Source organism: Pteropus vampyrus, unplaced genomic scaffold (assembly GCF_000151845.1).
Source record: "Pteropus vampyrus isolate Shadow unplaced genomic scaffold, Pvam_2.0 Scaffold347, whole genome shotgun sequence".
NCBI classification, from domain to species: Eukaryota; Metazoa; Chordata; class Mammalia; order Chiroptera; family Pteropodidae; genus Pteropus; species Pteropus vampyrus.
Genome location: NW_011889128.1, coordinates 146,795 through 171,903, shown reverse-complemented (window position 1 = coordinate 171,903; position 25,109 = coordinate 146,795).

The window sequence follows — 25,109 nt, the reverse complement described above, 5'->3', positions numbered from 1 at the left end:
GGGAAGGAACTGGAACCCAAATGGCCAGGTATCCCGTAGGTTCCAGCTGTCTGGCCAGGTGCTGATTATCCAGGTGGGGACAGGGCAGTGACTCCCAACCCTCCAATGCCGGGACATTGCCAGGCCTTGCTCCCAGGGTAAATGAGAACACCTGGCCAGCTATTGGCCTTGGCCTTCCTTGAGATTTGGTTTCTTCATCCCTGCTGGCGTTGAAGGCGGGAAGCTGGTGATAACAGCCATGACGGAGCCCTGAGCAGAGGGCTTTAGTCATCAGCAAAGGTTGCATTTGTGTGTCTCGAATCTAAATTGATTGCTCAGTATTCCTTCATACACTGATGCTCCATCAATAGCACACTGTGTTGAGGCGCCATGCTACTGAGTCCCACCACTTCCTCCCCTGCCTCAGCTCTGAACAGATGAGAGGGACAGGGCGTGCCCTCTTCACTGGCCCCAGTGTTCTTGGAGACCGCATAAGAGCTAAGGCTCAGGCCTTCTGCCTTGCCTCCTGCCTGAGGGCCAGCAGTTAGCAGCCAGCCTATTGGGAGGCCGATCTTACCTGCTTTGCATCGAACACTTTCTCCATTCAACTTGTGTCTGCATCTTCCATCTGTTTGCCCAAATACCACAGGCTTACTCCTTCGTCCTAGCGGATTGTGCAGCCACTGGAACTTAACGAAAAGTTGGGTGGTTACTGAACACCCCTGGGATTTTGGGGCTGCATTTTCCTGGAACTCTAGCCTCTGCTACTTCCCAGCTGAACATGTCACATAAACATGCTGTGACTCTTGTCCTTTTGATTGGTGCCCCAGCCCACCAAGGGAAAAGAAATATGTAGCTGAAAGTAACAGGGCCTTTCTGCTTTCACTCCCATGTGGATCTGGAACAGAAGGCAAGATGTACAGAAGCAAAATAAAAGAGAATTTAGAGGCTCCGACAACAGACCAGAAGCTCAGGGTGGCAGGAAGACAAGAATGTGTAAAGACGGTCAGTGCCTGGGTGAAGGTCAACAACCTGGCAGCTGTTGCTGAGCACGCATCATTCTAAATGGGTGTTGGCTAATGAGTTATCATAGCTGAAATTTTCCTAAGTTACTGAAGTCATGTATTTTGCCTAGGTTCATTTGGTCAAAATGACAGATGGCAGCAGGGTTTGTGGTGCCAACCCCCAGCCGGGCTTGCTGCTTATGACAGAACTGTGGACAAATCGGATCACTGTGTGGACTTGACTGGATGAGTCACAGAGATGGTAGCACAGGACATTGGTGTAAGGTGAGAGGAAGCTGAAAATAACTGGCAGATCTGGTACATGTCTGTTTCATGAGAACATGTCAAACATGTGAATCCCCTGATTTGAAGAGGAATTGAACTCAAAACAGAGGGGTTCGACTCTCTGTTAATCTTTCACTTCTCCAAGGCCAGAGGTGTTAGAGCATAATACTTTCTGGTTTGGGTCACCAGGAATGGAGACATGAAAAGAAAGCTGTGATGCTGACTCGACACTCCTTTTGACAATATTTCACAAGGAAAAAATGAAGTCTTGGGAAAAAGTGAATGTTCTTGTCAAGGACAAAGGGTACTGGGGAAGTCACCGTTTCCAAGAAGTCTGGTGAAATGATGGCTTGTGGGACCCAGGCAGTTGCTGACAGTTGCATAGTCCTGCCCTGAAGCAATTGTGAATCCATAAGGAACAATCCAGGATGCTCTGATTCTGTGAGGCAAACTCTTCTAAGTGGTTCAAGGGCAGATGTTAGTCAAGTATGAGTTGATAATGAGAGTGGGTAAGGGCGAAGGATGCCCAGGGCATCGACTGATTGGTGATGGGTGATAAAGTGTCCTCCTCAGCACAGCTGACTGATAGGGATTGCTCAAATTTCACGGGTGGCCACTAGAAAAGCAGGTCATCTCGGAAAACTGCGTCCCACAAACACCCGAAATTAACCAAAATGTTACAGAGAAAGGCTATGGTGAAGCCTAAAATCTCCTGGGAGCAAAGGAAAGCTTCTGTACTTACTATGTAGAAAAGCTTGTGAGACAAGGCACCACCAGTCCCCCTCCTCAGCCATTGAGGCCTTCGGCCAGACTTTGGCCTCAAGTGGACAGGCCTCCTTGAACCACAAAGGCCATGCTGGGCTCTCACTCGTTGGCAAGAGGAAGACCTAGTTCTGAGGTGGATTCTGCCTTTAACCTTGGGAAGGCAAGGACGCATGAGCAGGCTGTGTGCCCCCCAGTGGCTACCTGCAACCAGCACATGAAGCTCCCATCCACTGTTCCTGGGCTGTGCTGTGGGCAGCATCCATTTGGGTAGATTTCTTTGATTTGTTCTTGGACTTTTTGAAATTGAGATCCTTGATGTAAGTATGGACAGAATCCAAGTTTATATTGGTTTTATTTCCGCAACATCGTGATCTGATAGTTACATACCTGTTGCCTCGGTGTCTTACCAGGAGCTGTTTGCCCAGGGATGGGCAGGGGATTGTCAACCAGTCCCTCCAGTGTTAGAACTTTTGAAGGCCTGGTTCTCAGCATGAAAGAGAACACCTGGGCATCTCTTGCCCTGTGCCTTCTCTGAGAATTGGTTTCTTCATTCCTGCTGGCATTGAAGGTGGTAAGCCAGTGATAACCACTGTGACAGAGCTGTAAGAAAAGGGCTGAATTCAATAGCCAAGGTTGCATTGGTGTGATCTGAACTTCATATCAGTGCTCAGTATTCCTGCCTATTGCTAACGCTCCATAAATACCACATGGGGCTATTGCCCCCCACGACTGTGATGCATCACCTCTTCCCCAGCCTCAGCCCAGGCCAGACCAGAGTGACAGGGTGTGCACTTTCCAATGGCATGAGAGCCAAGGCACTAGACCTCATGAGAGCCAAGGCCTCCTGCCAGAGGGCCTGCCGTTAGCACTGGCCTACCAGGAAGCCACTTTCACCTGCCTGGCATTGAGTCTTTCTCCACTCAAGCTGTGTCTGTATGTGCAATCTGTCGGCCCAAATGCCACAGGCTGACTCCTCTGCAGCCACCAGACCTTAGTCCGAAAAATGGTGGTCGCCGTAGAGCCTTGAGAATTTCAGTGCTGTGTTTTTCTGGGACTCCAGACTCTGCCAATCACTGGCAGAACACCTCACATTAAAATGCCATGATCCTGGCCCTTTCAATCGGACACACAGCCTGCCAAGGGAAGGGAAATATGTCACTGAAAGAAATAGCGACTTTTGGTTTTACTCTCATGTGTACCAGGATCAGATGGCAAGACGTAAAGGAGCAAAACAAGCAAAAGCGAATTCTTCAGCTCAGACAACTGACTGGGGATGATCAGAGCATAGGGCGATGGAGGAAGACATGTGTAAAGAGGGTTAGCACCAAGGTGACTGACATCCACCAGGAAGTTGGTGCTGAGCACGCAACAGACTCAACGGCTGTTGGCTAATGAGCTAGGACACCTGACATTTTACTGAAGTTCCAAAGAGACGTATTATGGCTAGGTTTCATTTGCTACAAATGACAGACTGCAGCTGGGTTTGGAGCACCAACACCAAGTCGAGCTTTCTGGTGACGACAGAAAGGTGGACAAACTGGATCGCTGTGTGGACTTGACGGAATGGTATACGGGTGAGTCACAGAGATGGTATTCAAGGAATTGGTGGAAAATGAGAGGAAGTTCAAACTGACTGACAGACCGGGTGCATGACCACTTCATGGCAGCATGAAGAACACGTAAATCCCCGAATGGAAAAAAAGATGAACTCGAAAGGGACGGGTTTGACTCTCAGTGAGAAAGCAGTTTCTCAAAGGCTGGAGGTGTTTCATAATTTATGAATTGGATAGTGGCAATGGAGACACCAAAGCATAGCTGTGATGCTGACTCGATGCTTCTTTTCTCAATAGTTGACTAAAAAGGCAGCGTTGTGGAGGAATGAACATTCTTGTCACGGACAAAGGGTACTAGGGAGGCACACATCTCCTGGGAGTCGGGTGATAATATGGCTCCCGTGACCCAGGCAGTTGCCAACAGTTGGATATTTCTGCCTTGTCAGGGTATTTTCTTCTCTCTACTAATCTGCTCTGATTCCTCCCTGAAACAATCCCAAATCCAGGAACAACTCAGGACACTCTGATTCTGAAAGGCAAAGCCTTGTAAGTGGTTCAAGGACAAAAGCTAGTGAAAGATTCAATGAGAATAGCAGTGGGGGAGGGCCAAAGGGGCCTAGATGATTGATTGTATGATGGCGGCTGATACAGAGTCTTACTGCCCACAGCTGATGCATCAGGAATGCTCGAATTTCAAGACTGGCCACTAGAAGTGCAGAGCAACTTGGACAACTGTGCCCCTACAATCACCTGAAATTTACCAAACCATTATGAGGGAAAGGCAAGGATGAAGTCTCAGGTCCCTCTGAGCAAATGAAAGGTTCTTTACCGACTCTTTAGAAAAGCACATGAGATGAGCCACAGCCAGGCCCCCTCCTCAGCCATCGAGGCCCTGGACCAGGCTTTAGCCAAAGACTGACTGGGCCTCCTGGGCCAGGAAGGCCACGCCAGGCTCCATCCCATTGGAGACAAGAGGCTCTAGTTCTCTTGTGGATTCTGCCTTCAACCTGGGCAGGCCAACAATCAGGAGCAGGCTGTGCGCCCCCTGGTGGCCGTTGGCATGCAGCGCATGATGTCACATATGTGGGATACAAACCTAAAAGCACAAATGAACAGTACAAACAAACAAAGACACATGGACATGGACTATAGACTTGTGGTTACCAGAAGGTAGGGAGTGTTGAAAGGGGGTAGGTATTCGAGGTAAATCATGTCAAATATGTGGTGACAGAAAGAAATCTAACTATAGCAGGTGAACACACAGTGTAAATATATATATATATATACCTTATTGTTAAAGGGTACAGATGAAACATTGGATTTCATTCATCAATATCACCATTAAAAATAAATTAATTCATTTTAAAAAAGAAAGAAATCAGATAGAAAAAAAAGAATGTCAAACTAAATTTATGTTTTTTTATTTCTGAAACAAAATACTCAGTTTGTGCTTTTGGATTCATATAATAGGCAAATTAAGCTGAAATGCAGGTCTCAAAAATGCAAAAATTAAGAAAAATCAAGAAATATTTAAGAATACACTAAATTGTTAATTGTGTCTTGTGTAGATAAAACCCCAAAATTCTTTATCTACTGTAATTTCTCTGTTTCTTCCACAGAAAAGTTGTCACTATTTGCCATTAAATGTAGTTACTGTGTGGTCAAACTGTCATTAAACATATTTTCTTTAGTCATTCATTTTCTTGAAATTCAGTAATGTTTGATGTTTTCACCATCCTTTACCTCTCTTGAAATTCCTCTTCTCTTTTGGCTAACAGGCCATCATTATATGCAGTTAACCAATCTTTTCCATGGCCTCTTCAGTGGCTATTTCTTTCTCTCATTCGCTAAATGGAGGGTTTCTCCAAACTCAGACTTTTGCTTTTTTCTCCTGGCAGTGTCTCAGAGACACAGGGCTAAATGGTCCTGGAGGATCATTAATTCTTCTCTTTTGACAGATAAACATGTAAGCAGTTCATTGGATCATAGTTGGGTCAATGGAGCTGAACTGCCTGCCTCTCAGTGTTGCAAACTGCTTTAGGATATGTTACCTTGAGGAGGAAGTTCAGCTCCTCTGCTTTAGGATATGTTACTTTGAGGAGGAAGTTCCCATTGTTACATGGTCAATGCATTTTTCCTTACCTCACTTTCAAATTCCCTTTCAATACAAAGTACAATTGTAAGTCTGTTGCCTTTAGCTCTTCTTATGGTGTATTTAGGTATGTACCAATTAGTTTCATCTCTCTACGGGTTAAGGAAACTAGAGAGATGCTTTTTCTTCTTTGATGCCTTTCTGCCTCAGTTCTTTCTCATTCCTCTTCCACCTACCCTAATCAGAACCAACTGCATCAAACAAAACCAGTTCTTGCTTCAAATAAAGTTTCCACTTCTTTCCTCAATCAAGAAGCTATGGAGTTCACCACAGCATTTATTTTCTTTACACTCAAACCATGCATATCTGTGTTTCTCTGAAAGCAATTAGTCACATGCTATTTTTGTGTTACTACTATTTGTATGCTTCAGCATCATAGCTTCTCCACCAGAATCTAAACTCTTTGAAGACAATGATGTCATCTTACTTATCCCCTTGCGTAACTAAGAAACATTCTTATGCTTATCAAGTATTCCATATATTCATTTAATGTATAGTTTTGGCATGATCTTTGAAGCATGAAAATAATGATTCAAGAGCTCTGTTACAGAAAACAGATTCATATTACATGTATTTCAAAAAGAAATGGAGAATAGTTGTTGCAAGTAAAATAATAACTCAAAAAATATCAGTCTCCAAAAAGTGTATATTTGTATACACACACACAAACACATATAATAATTGCTTGGTTTACTTTTTACTTGTAAATCTCTCACTATATCCATTAATACAATTTAGGATATTTTCCTAAAAATAAGATATAGGTCTTTTCTGCATGATTAAATATGAAATAAAGTCCAAGTCTTCATGTCTCTTATATAAATTATATTGATTTTACATAATTGTAAGTTAGAACACTAGCATTAGGTAAAGAGTAGTTATAATTATTAGAGGAACCACAAAGCTTTACCAATCCATGTAATATAACCAAGGATAATAAGTAATATCTGATCTCAGGATCAAAAACAGCGCAATCCTACTATCCTACGTTGTATGTATATTTACCATTTCTATCTTAGAAGGCAGTAGTTTTGTTACTTGGCCATATGTCTAGCATTTTATTAGCATTTCATATTTTTAATTTGTAAATGTCTTTGTAAGTGTAATGCAATTCATAATCCCTGAGAAGTATAAAATTATGATTCTATTAATTAATGTCAGAATTTCATAAATTTTAGCCAAAGTCATACATAACAGGTGCTAATATTAAGTACAATATGATTTTTGTATAGAAATAATAAATGTCAAAAGGTAAAGTTCAATAGAACAATAAATAATATGACCACATTTCATTGATAGAAATCATCAGAGCATGTACAGCAGGGTAGAAAAATTAATTTTCCTTCTACCTTCTAAGATCTTCTGGAAGAACTAAAACTCAAATTAATATGAGAAATAAACAGGACAAAAATGACCACATTTATTATGCATGTAAATACTGGTTTTCCATAAGAATGTGAGACCAGATGACAGATTACGCAGTTAGGTCTTACAGGATATCTGGAGCTAAAAAGAAGTGAGGTGTTGTGATTTTCGACTTCAAAGGGTAGGACAGCAATTCACATGGAGTTAGAAAATCAAATGTTTGTGAAACAAATGTTTGTGGGGCCATCTTTAACAATGGGATACAGAGAAGACTTAGATCGAATGGGCCTTGCTGTTTTCTCCCTGTCTATCATAACCAGTTCATATGAAACTATAGGTAACTATGATAACAGGACCCTTTACGAAGCAGGTACTCTTTAGCATTGTTTAGGCAGTTATTGAAAAAGTTCAGAAATTTTTCCTGAATCTTTATTTTCTTAAAAAAAACACAACAGCTAAAAATAACCAATACCCCAAAAGGCATATTTTGTGATACCAAATTCTGCTCCCTCTCAGCATTAAAAATTATTTTATTTACTAGGTACATTGTCTATTGTACAAGCCAAGGAGGATTCACTATTTTCCCCTGAAATAGATCTTCTCCATCTCCATACTGCTATCTATACTTTTCTCTCCTTCAGGATCCATATCAAATTGTATCTCTTCTGAGATCACCCACATAGTACCTGTGCTCCTGAGATGGAAACTGAGCAATATGAAATTGGATAATATTATATCCTTGTCTTTGAGAACTCACAGGCCAAATGTATTTGTTTCCCATGATACAGGAATAATGGATGATTAAGGAGAACTTCAAAAATGAGATGACTTTTGAACTGAGCCTTGTAAAAGAGAAGTTTATCCCAAAACAATGAAGGAAGGACATTTTAGTGGTAATAGTGCAAGCTGAAACAGCAAGGTGTAGTTAGTCCTTGAGATCAAAGGGAAATAATCAATGTGGAAACTGAGAAACACAGTGACTTAGGAAATGCCAAGCTAAACAGGGTCGAGAACCCCACTGAAGGTGAGTAAATGAAACTTCTGAATGTTTGTTCTATTTATATTCTTTCTATGTGATTCTTTCCCCAACATTTCTTTCTATTATATAAACATGATGTTGAAATTTATTTTTTTCTCATTAATGGAAAGCTTTTTTGTATTTTGTTAGCATATTCAACCCAGAACTTCAATAGCTTGTTAAGGTTGATCAAATAGACTATGTCACTGAGAGAAAAGAGAGTTCACTTTTCATTTGTTATGGGGTAAAAAAAAAAAATGAAATAATAGTTGTACTAAATCTCTAGCAAAATATTAAAAAGATTAGTGTTGTCTTCCTTTATAGTGAAGACCTGACTTTGATTATATAACAATAGATTTTGAAAGGTCAATTATTACTTTCATAAACAATATTAACAATTAATATATTTATGAGAAAATTCTGATAATTGTCCTCCCTATTTTTAATGGCTAAAATTAATTTTATGTTTATGTTGTCCAAATAATGGCCTCAGTTTTCCATTTATGGAAATGTTGCCATTTCTGTAATGTATCTGATTTAACAAGTTTCAGCTCTACTGTGCACAGTTTTACATGCAGAGTGACTTGGAAAATGTCATGCAAAACAGAATCAAGAACCCCACTGAAGCTGAGACAATGAAAGTTCTGAAGGTTTATCCTAATCACATTCCTTCTATGTGGTTCTTTCTCCCATATTTATTAAGGTATAGTTTGCCTCTATTGAAATGAGAGTTTTCTACCATGGATGGACCTAGAGGGTATTATGCTGAGTAAAATAGCTTAGACAGAGAAAGACAAATACCATGTGATTTCACTTATGGGAAATTAAAAAATAATAATAATTAACTCATGCAACAGAAACAGGCTAATAGATACAAAAAAAATATTTTGCAAATGGGAGGAGGTGTCAGGGGGATGAGTGTATGTAAGGAAGTGAACAAGAAGTACAAATTATCAGTTACAAAATAGTCATGGAGATGTAAAGGATAGCAAAGGGAATATAGTCAATAGTATTGTAATAATTATGTATGTTGTCAGGGTCAGGGATACTGCTGACTTGGAAGGGAAGTTTCGGTGGTGTGAGGCCCAGTTGGAAGAATGGACAAGATGCAGACATGAAGATGAAACTGCAGGCACCAACTTTATTGTGCAGAGACCACTTCTGTTGGAAAGTGCAGTTCTATTGTGGAGTGCAGTCTATTGCACGGGGCATGTCTTCTTGTACACACTTCTCCTGCTCCCCTTTCTTGTTCTCTTTTTCTGTTCTCGCCTTTCTTTCTCCCCTTCTTTCTACTCTCCAGGGGACTGCATGTCTCCTCACACAGCAGAATACAAAAGTGGCATTCAGCCACACATTCATGATACAATAAGCTGAATTATATTTACGTGTTTTCTAAGTCTGGGGTAGTATCCCTAGCTGTGGGCTTGGATCACAGCCAGACTTTGGACCAGCCAGATCTTGGGTCAGCCAGACCTTGGGCCAGTCAGGCCTTGGATTAGCCAGGCCTTGGATAATAGCCAGACCTTGGATCACAGCCAGACTTTGGGCCAGTCATATCTGATGCCCACATATGTGTAAGAGGGGTATTAGATTTATTGGGGTGATCGCTTCGTACATTATATAAATGTTTAATCAGGATGTAGTTAAAAAAACTAATATAATGTTGTATGTTAAGTGTAATTGAAAACATTTTAAGAATCCTTTAAAAATTGGAGTTTCTGATTGCATAGTTCTGGGGCTTCATTATCAATCAAATGTTACTGGTCTCAGAAACAGAAGGCTGCAAAAATATCTGTGAACCAGAGAATAAACTCTATTTTGAATCACAAATTAAATTCAGACTAAAATGGCTAAGAACATTTTAAATTATTAGCTTATTAATTAAACAGATGTTTCTAAGAATGAAAAAAAAAACATAACTCCTAAGTTTTGGCCTCATTGCTTACTCTTAGTATAAGTTAAGGAGAACCAGTTTGTTCATTCCTTGACTCTAAAATATTTTAAATTTAATTGTACATGGAAGCCATATAAAATGTTTTCCTCATGAAATATGATTTTCCTTCATATTACATTTGAAGAAATATGTATTATAATCCATAAATTAAGAAAGGTAAATCACATAACACTGTCACATATTCGGCAAATCAATTTTGGGAATAATATGGCCTTAATGTATTGGGATTCATAAATATATTAATAAAATTCCATAGTCATTTTAAAATTAAGTTTTCATCAAAGCTATTTCTCACAATGGAATCGTTTTCTTGGATAGATAGATTTGTTGTATTAAACATGTAATTTTTTCAACTAGTTATATAAGATGTTTAGAATGTTTGAGACAAAAATATCACAAAGAACATTATGGTATCAGTTGTCATAAAGTTATCTCTAAGTTTTAAAGTAATAAAGTTTGAATAGAGTTTCTAAAACTGTGGTCATATGTTTATGTTAGAAATAGAAGGCCTAGAACATACCTGGGATATTAAGACTGAAAAAATAACATAACATTCTGCAATGTTGTTATTCAAGCTATAGGAGGAATGCTTTTGTAAGTCAGTGAATCACGAGTAAAGAGTCATTAGCATTATTTGTCACAGACCTTCTGTTTGGAACTTGAAAAGGCAAGAAAATGAAATGCATTACAAGTTGTACTCTAAAGAAAACCACAAAATGAAATCAATAGCATTGGAGTTGTTCTATCATCAGTTTAAGGTGTATCTTAATTGTGCTGTCTTTTATCTCTGATTGAAAGGCTAGTTATTGAAACAAAACACAATGACATATTTATACAGAGCTATGGGTCTTTCCTTCCACATATGGCAATAATTATCATTTTGCCATAAAAGAAAACCTGCACTTAAATTGTAGCACTCAGTAAATCAAACTGAGCTATAAAGATGCATATTGTCGCTTTTGTGATACATGAAATATGAGGATGTGGATGATTTTGTGGCAGTAATATTAATATAAGTTTCTTCTGAACACAAATTCCTTGAAGACTTTTCAGGATCAATTATATTCCGTACTGAACCCAGGAGAAGTTGAGTTAGTCTGGGGATTCAGACATCACAGACAGGAACAAAAGAGGATTCATAATTTTGAAATAACATATTCAAAACATAAATTCATTCCCATTTACATTAAATGTAAATTATTTGCTCAAATATCAAAATCAAAATCAAATATCAAATATCGAAAGATAATTATTTGATCAAAAATAATGGAGGCCAAAAAACCATGAGAGCCAAAGAGGAAATTATGGATACTTGACAAAATGAGATCAGCAGAAGAGAAGTAAAAACTGGAATCTGGAAGACCAGAGAGTTTGTGGTGAAGGACTGATAAATCAACCTTTACTTTCCAGCTATGAATGTGGAGGGAGAGAATTCTTCCAAATCTCTTCAGAGTCCCTGCAATATCAAGCACTGGGAGGCAGCACCTAAACACATTCCCATAATTAAGATATCGTACTGGCTCCATCAGCTTTAATGACTACCTAAATTATGACAATGAAAAAGTGACAAGTCTGCTATGGCATAGGAAGTATAGGTGGAGTAAATGTTGCATATTTGCATACTGTTAGCCTGATGTTCAAATCCCTTCATAATCTGGCCTTAACTTTCCAGACTCACTACTTCACTGCACAAGCCTTTGTTGAGTATATTCATGTGCAGTGACTTTTTAGCTATTGGGGTATATAAATACACATAGACAAAAACTCTGCCCTCATGGAGTTTAAATTCATTACAAATGTTATGAATTTAAAAAACTAAGAATTGATCTACCATATATGATCCAGCAATCCCTCTACTGCATATTTACCCCAAAGACTTGAAAACCCATATCCAAAAAGACATTTGCACACTGAGGTTCACAGCAGCATTATTCATAGTGGCTAGGACATGGAAGCAACTGAAGTGTCCTACAATAGATGACTGGCTAAAGAAGCAGTGGTACATATATACAATGGAATATTACTCAGCCATAAGAAGAGATGATATACTGCCATTTGCAGCATCATGGATGGACCTCGAGGTAATCATGCTAAGTGAAATAAGCTGGACTGAAAATGTAGAAAATCTAATGATATCACTTACATGTGGGATAGAAACCTAAAAGCAATAAATGAACAGGACAAACAGAAACTCGGGGAAATGGACAGTGGACTAGAGTTTACCAGAAGGTAGGGTGTTTCGGGGAGGGTGAAGTGGGTAAAGGGGATCAAATATATGGTAGCTAAAGGAGACTGGTTTGGGTAGCTGTCACACAATAGAATATATAGACGTCAAATTATAATATACACCTGAAAATTATATAATTGTATTAAACAATGTTGCCCCAATAAACTTAATAAAAATAAAAATAAAAAAAAATAAAAATAAAAGGCCCTGTGATTTAACAAACACCTATTTGTAATAAGAGTAATCATGAATTGATAACATACTGGCTTTTGGAAATTGTGTTCCAAAAATGATTAACATCAATGTTATCCTAACCATATGCCTTGAAATTCTAGTATTTTTTTAAATTCTCTTGAAGTCAATATTTCTATAATCAATTACACTTTGGAGCAATGCAGACTATTCCCCTCACCATGGATTCAGATGGCCCTCTATTGTACTAAAGGACTTCAGAAATTCTGTATTAAAAAAACATACAATTTTTTAATCAGTCATTGATGATCTTATTAGATTATTATACTTTTTATGACATAATGAATCTTATTATTCTGTATATTCTGCTATGAACACTTGAGGGAAAAGCAGATAATTTAACATGTTGATTATTTAGAAAACATGATTTATTATTTTTAATGGTTTAACATATTTTGCACTGATGTTCATTTTTCAAAATAAATTTGCTCATAATTAATTGAGTAAAGAGTGGAGCACTTTGAGATATTTCAGAATATTCTACTTCTCATAACACTGGTCTTTTCCTCACTTTAGTTTTCTCCACAGCATTTATTACTAGCTAAATGCTATATATTTATCAGTTTAATAATTTTTATTGTCTATCTGCACTTATTGGATGGTTAAAGTCCCTGAGGGCAAGGATCTATTTTTTTCATTGCTCTATCCCTCATGGCTGGGAGAATACTTATGTAATAAATAGATGCTCAATAAACATTTATTCAGTGAATTAACAAAAATTTGTTGAATAAATTGATAAATAAATGAATTGATTGTAAAAATTGGTCATTGTGAGGGAAAGAGGGTAATATGTAGAGCCACTCTGCTATCTTCAAGGAACTGATAGAATCACAGAAAGAAAGTATCAGAACAGCCTTTTGACCAGACCGCTATCTTCCAGTAATTTACCAAAATGACCAACACAAGCAGAAAGAGGAAAGTCACCCGTCATTTGTTCTCTAAGACTTTTAGAAAATATGGAGTTGTTCCTTTGACTACATACATGCGAATCTACAAGAAAGATGATATTGTAGACATCAAGGGACCGGGCACTGTTCAAAAAAGAATGTCCCACAAATGTTACCATGGCAAAACTAGAAGAGTTTACAATGTTAATCAGCATACAGTTGGCATGGTTATAAACAATTTAAGGACGAGATTCTTGCCAAGAGAATTAATGTACATATTGAGCATATTAAGCGCTCTAATAGCCATGATCGCTTCCTGAAAAGTGATCAAAAAAAGAAGGAAGCCAAATGAAAGGTACCTGGGATCAACTCAAGTGCCAGCCTGCTCCACCCTGACAAGCACACTTTGTGAGAATGAATGGAAAGGAACTTGAGCTGCTGGAGCTCATTCTCTATGAATTCATGGCATCATAATTTTGAAAAAATAAAATAAAATAAAAGACCTCTAATTGAGTAGGTGTCCCTTCCCCCAAAGAAATCTTTAAAGAAAACCAACTATCCTAATTCATTGGGTGATGTCTTCATTATTCCAGTTTAGTGTGTTTTCTTGCTGAAAGACGTGATGTGGTTTACTATGCAATAGAGTATAGTCCATTGTTAGGAAAAGGCATCTGTTGAATTACAATTAAGCTCAGAGAAAGTTGATAACTGTTAATTGTGTCATAAATAGCTATGTTTTAAGCATGTGGAACTTTTCTTTGAAGCCTGATACTTAAAAACAGATTGTTTAAAGTCTCCTATTCTTTGTGAGTTACATTTGCTTCCACCTTTCATGGAACACGACTCAGAAAGTAATCATGTTTGTGATAATTTGGAACTAGACTATCTTTTTTATTTCAACCAGGGATAGATATTTATGTATAGCAGTTTACATGATGCATGGCATTCTAAGTACTTTACATAATTTACTCAAAAATCTTGGAGTAAGTATTGTTGTACCCATAATTACATAAAGGAAGCTGACTCACAGTTAACTTACTTAAGGATACAGGTGTGCAGAGATTCAAGCCCTGGCGTGCTGGCTCCAAAATCAGGTCTCAATCCCTAGTGTTATATTGCCTTATATGGGTGGGATCATTTTACAGCTACTTTGTATAGTTCGAGCACATTTCAGATGTTTGGTTGCTTCCTGGATATTTTTACTTGGATGTGGCACACATCTTAAATGCAACATAGTCAAATGGGAGTTGATTACATCCCACCCAAGCTGCCTTCAGTTTTCTGTGATAACTGGACCTACAACATCTGTTTATTTGATATAAAAACCTGACTTCTAGTATTCTCTATCACTAATAATAAAAAAAGGGAGAAAGTAACAGAACAGATTGAGAAATCATAACTTCAGTCAGATATTGGAAGTCTGAGAAAGAAGTTTAGCAATATTTAGAGAGGAGGCATAGCATTACAGTAAAAATGAAAAAAAATAAGAAAATTATGATATTGAGCACTTGCTTCAAGTGCAGCAATTTCTTATAATGTTTGATTGTTGATGTACTTGAAAAATGCCTTTATAATTTCCTTGCAAACTGCTTTAACAGCATTAACATTATTTATTACATATTTAATATATATGTTTTTATTACATATATATTAACAATTTTTTGACTACCCATATCATGCCAGGCCATCCAGCTTATCACAAGGAAAAAAAAAGAGGACAACTAAGCTGTAGATAGTAGGTGAAACAAAGAATTATTGAGAAGGTGTTAGCTCTGGATTTATTCCTAGAGGCTCACAAACAATTCTGCTCTCAGTGAACCATAATGGGTAGACAAAACTTAAATGATTCACCTACTTACAATTACTAATTGTATGTCTAAGTTAACTGCTTGAGGAAATATTATACACTAGAAATGTCTTTTATCATGGATATAGCTCTTAGGGTATTCACAATTATTTATGATTTTAAAGTTTATTCCCTTTTACTTAAGGTAGCACATGAAATACAGGTCTTGGATGGTACAGAACAGTGGGAAGAGATTCCTATAAGGCAATAATTATGACTAAAAGCTGAAAGTAGGATGCATTAATTTTGAAGAAATGTCATGAAAATATCCCTATGAGAGGAGGAGAAGGCTTCCAGAATTGAATATTTAGTATTTCTTGGAGGGAATCACTTTTGCTACTATAACTGAATTTTAGATTCAGCGTATAGTTACCAATTCATTTATGTTGGACAAGTTTTTATTAGAAATATAAACAATAATTCACCCTCAAATTAATTTCAAATCCAAGTTGACTGGTTTATGGTGAAAGTACCAACTGAGTGAACATTCTCTTCACTTATCCTCTTCACTTCCTGAAACAATGAAGTACACAATACTCTGATTGATGGCTGCAGCAGAAATTACACCAACTCTAGTCCCTCTGGCTTAAAATTCACTTACTGGAGTAGGTATGCAGGTTTAGAGAAAATTGCTAATTTTTTATTGTCCACTTGGCCATGATGGAGTCCTGAATTTCATAATAAAATGCGTGAGTTTATATGCGGCTTATTGAATAACATTATCTTCTGAAGTTTTTAGGAAGTACTACCTTAAGACTCCAGTCCTAAAAACCAGTGTTCTAAATCATGCAAATGCTCTTTTAAGAATATCTTGTCACCTACATTGTTTTTAATTTCAAATGCTACACACTGCTCTACTACTTTATTATCTGCCAAATATACAAAATTATTTTCACTTGTCTCTAAAGCACCTTTTGGTCTGAAAGCAATAGAGGGATACAATTTGCTACCTCAATCCTTGCTAAAGTAAAATGTTGCTATTATGTTGCTGATGTTATCATAGTTAAGCAAATGGCTTCCAAATGTTTCTGTCTGGTCCTTACTGGAGCTTTACTGTAAAGCTGTAAATGAACTAAAAGTATTTGAATAGATGGCATCTCAGAATTCATATTTATTTTGAATTCATTTGTTCTATTTAACTATAGCCACAATATGTACCCAGTACCATGCTATTTACTAATTTCAAAAATATATTTTCAAAAACATTGTTTCAATCTCAAAATCTCAGTTTCCTTACATAATGTGTGTCAGTGGCTATCGTAACTTTATTTTCAAAAACGATGCAAATAATCTCACTTTTATAATTCACTGGTATTTATATTATCCAGGTTCAATAGATTTAGAAGTTTACTGAATACAAAATTTTAACAATATCTCTCAGCCTTTTTCTATTCTAGCCCTATCTAACCCATCTGATTTCTAATAACTTTTAGCTTCTTTTCTCAAACTGATAAGATTAATCCTATTGTTAAGTCTTTCACATGATCTGTTTATTTTTTAATACTTACTCTTTTAATACTACCCTATATTTTTTTCTTCTTTTATTCAGTTTTTCTAATCTTGATTGTACTGGGTATTTAAATCATGCCTACATTGAAACTTTTCATAAAAAAAAACCTGAGACACAAATATAGTCAGGAAAATTAACTTTCATAAACATCTTGGGCAAATTGCTATGTTCTTTCACACTATAGTCTATATATTGATTGCCTAAGTGTGAAGCAATCTATCTTATTTATAGATGTTCCAGCACCTAATGGTGGTCCATATATTAATTTTAGGGTCAATAAATATCTCATATTACTTTACTCTTCTGTATCTTTTCTGCCTTCTTTGTTAACAGTATTTAGATATTGCTTGAATAATCGTACCTTCTCCATTCTCAGTCTAACTGGTTTGTGTAGGACTGACCCAATATCTAGATGATATGGATAGACACATGACTTATCTCTGACCAATGAGGACACTTTATTTATCCTCTTTGCTCAGTGTTCGTGTGTGATAAATGTCTCATACAAAGCCAATGAAAGTCAGGCCCAGAATTTTTACTGTTAATTATTAGGGAAGAAAAAAATGTATTTATTTTGGTTTCTTCGGTTTTGGTTTTTTGTTTTTGTTTTTGGCTAGGATTTTGATGTTTGTACCCTATAATTAGGTTCTTAATGATAATGATACCAACATAAATGAAATAACTTAAGGTTGAAAATAGATCTCACACATTTTAAATGATGCTATACTTAATGCTTGGTAAACTCATCATGTCTTTTAGGGAAAAATAAATAAATTCTCTTTTATTTCTTCTTTATCTAAGATTTCTATCATTTCCAATTGAAGTGTCCTGACTACTTCATGAAAAGCATGTTCAGATACTTCTTTTAAGTAAGATATCTGATATAATACAATTATATTCAGTAAGCAATTTACTTAGTCATTGTCATAGTGTGAGTGCACTGAACAAAGCATAACTTTGTTAACTTCAAACAAAAAATAAGGATAGGCTACCATAAAAAGGAAAGTATTTACAAAAGTCACTAAGGTTGGTTGTGATGGACTGCTTTGCTTATGAATAGATCCAGTATATGACATTTTAGATTATAAAGAGACATTAAGACAATATGCTATTGGTCACATTGCTTCGAGGTTGACCATGGTGATTGGGAAAGAAACACCTGAAAAGGTTAAAATGAGAGAGCTATGGAAACACAATAATCTCTAAAAAGGAACTCGATAATCTCCCCCTACTGGTCTTTCTATCCTCTCCTCTTGCATGAGAGCCAGAGAGAGACTTGTTTCTGACCAATAGAAACTGGCACAGTAGATGGGATGTCACCTCAGTGATTATGTACCATATGATTATAGCTTATAACATCATTTTTTCTAGAAGAGTCTATTTCCTTTGCTGAATTTAATGAAGCAAATATATGGAATCATCCACATGACAGGATAATGAAGGTGATGTCTGATCAATAGTCAGCGAGGAACTAAGGCCCTCAGTCCAATATCCCACAACTATCTGAATCTTACCAAAATCCGCATGAGCTTGGAAATGTACCCTTCTCCAGTCAAGCCTCAGATGAGAACCTAGCAGTGGGCAATACTTCACTTCAAACCTATATGAGACTGAAACAGAGAGAATAGGTGACTAATTTCTAACCTACAGAAACTTCAAGATGGTATGTGTGTTTTTTAACTTATTAAGTTTGTGTTAATATTGCTATACTGCAATATATAGCTAATATGCATGGTTTCAATAATAACAGCGATGAATTGCTAACTTGTGACAGATCAAATTGCACACAACTTAACTTTGATATAAGAAAATATATGCTAGTCATGTTCTGGAATAATTTTCATAAACTAAATGTCTTTTTTGTAGAATTAGACATTGCTTAAATTGTTTACTTGTCTGTCTTGTTACTACACAAGGTAAGAGAAGCTTCTTTTTAAAAGAAGCTTTAAAAGCTTTTAAAAAGAAGTGTTTTTTAAAGCTTCAACTGACTTGATTTGATCTATGGCTTTGATCTATGAGCTGACTGACTTTTTGTAAGTCTTAGAGTAAACTATCTGAAAGGTATTTTTCAATTCTATCATTTTGAGTGTAATATAATGTGATTTACCATCACCTCTTTTCTTTCTGTTGAGTACAATCCAAATCTATTGATTAATTTCAGAAGTGTAGAATCATGGTCAAATAAAGGATTTCTTAAAAGGCTTTTAAAAACTCTTTCTCTTGCTGTTAATTCATATCTTTGTAATTCATTTTTTTATCATAAACAGTGCATTATTAACCCTCTTCCATTTGACTTTTTAACACCTATTTTAAAACAAGTAGCTGCTGAGAGTCTGAAACTCAAGAATTCTACTTTTTAAAGCTAGATTTACTGCTGATGGAATTGAGAAAAACTTTTACAGTAAAAATGGCACTTGAAACAGGTACTGAAACTATACAGCTGTAGTGATGAAGCTTAAGAGTCAGATCACCTGGATTCCCATTGTCCAGAAAAGAACTGTTAAAATCATGCTTGAAGAAATGGTTATATCTTTAACAGATAAGGACCTAGAACATTGGAGAGACAGATGGTTTCATATTGAAAAAAATGTCCTCCAGAGAGGCTTTCACCAGAACCTCTTTCACAAGGCTTATCTGAGTTGGGTTAGATGCCCACGTTCCTGACATATTCCTGATGGCAGCACTTGCTCCTATTTTTCCCCCTAAGAGCAACACTTTGGACATTATTAGCCATCTTACACAAATCCCGCAAATTTTGATTGAAATTTAAAATTACCTAAATTAATACCTAAATGGAGATGTGATAATAATTCAATTAAAACCCTCAGTTTCAATAGATTTCAAATTTAACTTTTATTACTTCATTATCTTACTGTTTGCATTGCCCTCACCACCTCTAAATTTCACATGTAAAACAGCTGCATATTTTTAAAGATTAATGAACTTTGTCGTTTAGAGTAGTTTCAAGTTTCAAGAAAAATTGAGCAAAGTATAGAATTCCATGTGATTACTCATCTCTAGTTTCCACTATTATTAATGTCTTGCATTGATATGGTCCCTTTGGTGCAATTGATAAACCAATATTGATACATTGTTAACTAAAGTCCACAGGTTACATGAGTCTTCATAGTTTGTGTTGTATGTGCTACAGAGTTAATGTATAATGTCATATGTCAACCATTACAGGGTGGGCAGTTTCAGTGACCAAATAAAATCTCTTGTTCTTCATCTATTCATCCTTGCCATCCCCTGAATCCACCACCACTGATCATTTTCCTGTCTGTATACTTTTGCCTTTTCCAGAATGTAAATAGTTTAAATCATATAGTAAGGAGGTAGCATTTTTGGACTGGCTTCTTTTCTTAACAATACATACTTTAGTTTTCCCTATACCATTTGTGGCTGGATACATTCTATTGTTGAATCATATAATTTTGTAAGGATTTAATACAAACAGCTGTATTTTAAGATGAAGAAAATTGATCAAAATGACTCCAGATCCTTTGTTTAGAAGTAAATCTTTGCATAGAAAGTACAACCCAGGCAAGGTAACTGTTACAGAATTTATATGCAAAATATTACCACATAATTTTATCACAGATGAATAAACTAATTCATAGATATCTGTTTAACATTTCAAATTGATTATTATCTTTTGAAAATATAGAGTACAATAAATGTCTCTCAATTAAATACTTTTTATCATCTTTGTCCTCTGAATAATGGCTGTACTAAAAAAAAGAACTGCAAATTTTCAAATGTAAGACCCAGGTTTGACATTTTATATATAGATGACACAATTATTCTACAGTTTAAAATCTACTTTATTGTTGGTTTCGTATAGTAACAATAAAAGTAAATGTTATATGTGAAACATAATTCTTTTAAATACTATGTGGTTCAGTATATAAAAGTGTTTGTAAATAGATGCTATAAAGCTACACTGGGATTCAATCGGGCTCTTTTATTTTCCTTCTATTGAGAGAAAAATCTAATTTAGTTTCACATGTTAGCATTCAATATATTTGCTAATCAATATGAATTAAAACAGTTTCTTTATCTACTACGAGGCAATTTAATGAAAATAGAAAAAAAAAACACCAACTAGAACCCCTATTATTTGTAACCTTAGAGTAATTTCATCAGGGTATTTTAATTTTATATATTTAACTGAGGAAAACTGTTTCCAACAGACAGAGAGCAGAAAAGAGATACCAGCTCTTCCAGAATTCTTAAGATAGATTGTAGGTAAGACAATTAAGAAAAGATCAAATGCTTAGACAATGCTTTTTACATCCTTCTCAAAGTATGCTTAAGGTTGCTAAGAGTTTTGCTTCTATTCGGATCCATGAAGTTTCCTCACCTTGAAGACATGAAAATGGAAGCCTCGGAGTCATAAACAATTCCTCATGTTCAGAAAACTGAATGAAAGGTACATCTCATTAAGGATGTCTATGTGTTTGTTTGTTTCATTTATTGTTCTCAAAAGAGTTTATCTATTTTCTCTTAGCTATTGGCTGTCAAAGTTTAAAACCACAAGAATTAGCTGAAAACTTATTAAATGTTTCAGAATTTTGGGATCATACTTACAGATTCTGATTTAGTAGCTTCATGAGACCACACCTAGGAATATCATTTGTAAAACGTCACTCTTTAGATAGTTAAAGAAGCAAAATTACTGATCTCCATAGAAAGATTTTTGTAGGGTCCTAAAAATGCAGAAAAGTTGATCTTCATGTACAGTCATCTCTCATATTGGACAATAAATCTGAATTAAAATAGAAATCAATCTTAGCAAGCAAGTGATGCTCTCTGCATGTGGATTTAGTTTATATTGTAGTAATAGTTTACAGATAGCTTTTTTCAGTCTTTAAAACCAAGACCAATAGTTCTCCCTGAAATATTGTACTTACTCATTAAAAATCCCTCAGTCCAAACTTGTGTGTGTTATATAAGAATGATGGCAATGTTCCTCAGTGAATAGAGTGATTTTAAATCTCTTGAATAATGAGATGTTAACTTGAACTTCTAAAACACCATTTCTGTGGCCTTGTTATAAAATTGTTTTCATTCTTCATAGTCTATAAACATGAATTTATGGATTTGATATTATGCTTTTTCTCAGTTTTGACATATCAGGAGGTGGATCTAAGTCTTTTATAGAGTTCTTTATAAAATTGACTCTATTTTTATTCTTCAAAAGAAAATGACTCGAAAAACTTATTTTTAAATATAAACTGTATAAAATTTTTGCTTTTTTCATTTGTTACAAGAACCATTCACATTAATTGGCAAAGGGTGAATTTTTTACTTTAACAGGGAATTGATAAGATTACTTTCTTCACTCAGGGAATATGAATTTTTTAAAAAATGTTAAGATACTTATATGTGTAGTATTCTTATTTCAGATTTGATTTATTAAGTTTGAGTAATACTATAAATTGAAAATGACTCAATATGTTTTCTAAAATTTAGCAAAATCTCTACTCGTTCAAGAGATTAATAAAATTATGTTTGGTACATTTGCCACTTTTCTATATATAAAAATAAAAATATTGAATTTTTTATAGAAAATCATTTTAGAATATATGAATCCTTTGAAATGAATATAAGTGTGGCATTAAACCATGCAAAGGTTAATAGTTTAATAATCAATGTTGATACTTTGCATTTTAAATAAATACTGAGAGTATGACTATATTGCTAGCATATTTGTTTGCATAGGGTGTAAACAACTGTCTTTAATAAAATTTTTGGAAAACTGCGTGAGATACTGCATTTCTCATTCAAAATCAATATTCACATTTAGACTCTATGATCTATTCCAGATATATTGACCTTTCCATGAAATTTATCTCTAAATCAGATGACAAGTGAATCCCAGTGTGTACAATTCTTAGTCCATCATCCTGAGATGAAGGGCAAATGTCAGTCTTCCAAATGCCCACTCGACCTGCAAGAGTCCCTTTATTCTAAAGTAATACTATGTGTTTGAGTTACTATCAAAAATTGGATATTTCTATTTGGATTAAATGAAAGGTATATACAATGTATTTTCTGATCATGACAGTACAACTATTTTCCAAAAGACCTAAATGGGTATTGACTGAAAACCTCTCATCAGATATGGAATATGGTAGCAATGAGATTGTGCCTCACAGATCTCCAAATATAGGAAGCGCATTGACTAAGGTCCCTGTGGCTGTCCTCTGAAGTCTACTGCTGTGTTTACCTAGAGGTCATGCTTCCTAAGTGCTACTTACAGATAACGAATGAGAATAGTAGAAATGCTAAGGCAGGTACCTTCCTGAAAGACACACAACTTATCTACCATCTCACTATGAATTGAGGACTCCCTGCCCATCATGCAGAAGCTCACTTAAATGACAGTGCAGTCACTTAAAAGACACAGCAGGCTAGGATTGTTAACACCCTTTTTTTCAATTGAGATCAGAAGGCTTTTTAAATCTCACGTTGATGTCTAATTGTTAGAAAACAGACCTGCACTAATTACTAACACAGGACATTAGGAGATTAAAGTTAAAAAGTAGTATTAGTATCTAGTAGTAGTAGTAGTTTTAGTAGTTTTAGTATATATTTATTAAAATATATAAATTAAATTCAAAGTATTCATAATCATTTATAAAAAGTTCTGAGAAAAATAAAGATGAAGACATTGAAAGATATTAATATAGAATGTTAATATATATTGATATAGGTATAATATATATTAATATATAATGAAGATAAATTCAATAGATTTAATACATATTAATTTATGTGGATATAAAAATGAATAAGAAAACCTTGAGGGTTATAGTATACCATTATTTAAATCTGATTACAATGGGTATAGCATACCATTATTTAAATATGATTACAATGTAGAAGAGTGCCATATGTCATAGGATATTTTAAACTAGTATGAGATACTCCAGTTAATATTTCCATCAGGTCAGCAGCTACATGGTTGCTAGCACTCTTTTATTCCACATCAGTGGCAGAAACCACAAGATATACAGAGTTCTCTTTCCAACTAAGTCCAATCCTTGTCAAGATACCTTCTAATAATTTAAAGGAGAGCATTATTCGCCACATCTGTCTAAAAGAATTTAGCTCAATTTCAGTAGAAGGGTAGCAGAATATGCCACCCTAAAATGCAACAGTAGAAGTTTAGATCATGCCACCCCAAAATATGCCACTTTGGTATAGTGATTACTTTGAGCAGTAGGCAATTTAAAAACAGCAAATTCGGGGAGAAGTTTTCTCTGAACTCCTCTTATCTACTTAAAGACAGACCCCCCCCCCCGCCCCGCCGAAAGAACTCGATCGTTATAGATTCACTCTCCCTAGGAGTTTCATCAACTAGCAAAGAGTGATCATCATCACAGGGGAACAGACTAGAAGTGGACACAAGACCCAGACAAGCTTTGTCACAAACTATCAGATCTTCCAACCCATTTATCTATCCAGAGAGCCATTTAGTCTCCTAAAAGGCTTACACAGGCTCCTTGCCTTTCCCTATTATGATAATATTTAGTCCTGAATTCTAAAGCCAATGCTCTGAGTTGCTCATTTTCCTAGGTATCTCCCACGTATACATAAAGAATACATGTTAATAAATTTGTGTTTGTTTTTCTCTTGTTAATATGTTTTTTTTTTTAATTACAGAGTCTCAGCAAAGAACTCAGAATGGTCCAGGGACAATGATTTTTCCACCCCTATACAGTCATACTTCTTAAAAAAAAAAAGATCAAATGCTAACATTGATGAAGACTCAGAAGACAGTACATTGAAAATAATGTAAGAGAATAAATATAGTCAAAATAATCTCAACATAAAACCTGACTTTCCAACTTTCACAGCTATCCAAACATGAAGGGGTGAATTCCTCCTAATTCTAAGTTTTTTAAAAGAGACAAGTCGACATTGAGGTAAGAATATTAGAAAAATCAAGTTTTAATTTATTATGCTGACTAAAAGATCTCTATGGTATATGTCATCTTTTACATGATATGACTCTAAGAACAGAATTTTGATGACTAAGATTACCCTCTTTTCCTCTACTTTCAGTGAAAATCAAACTGAGCAAAATGGTTTAAGTTAAGATATGAGATTGAATATAGATATAGAGAAACTTCTTAATTGCTTGAATGGTAATAATTTAAATCAATCCTTATTTATGGGGTTGTGGGGGAGATAATACTTGAACTCAGTTCATTGAAAAAGATTTTGAAGCCATCTGGAGATAATTTTGAGGAAGAAGAGGTGTTTCAACAACAAGATAAAGAAAATGCCATTAACCATGAACT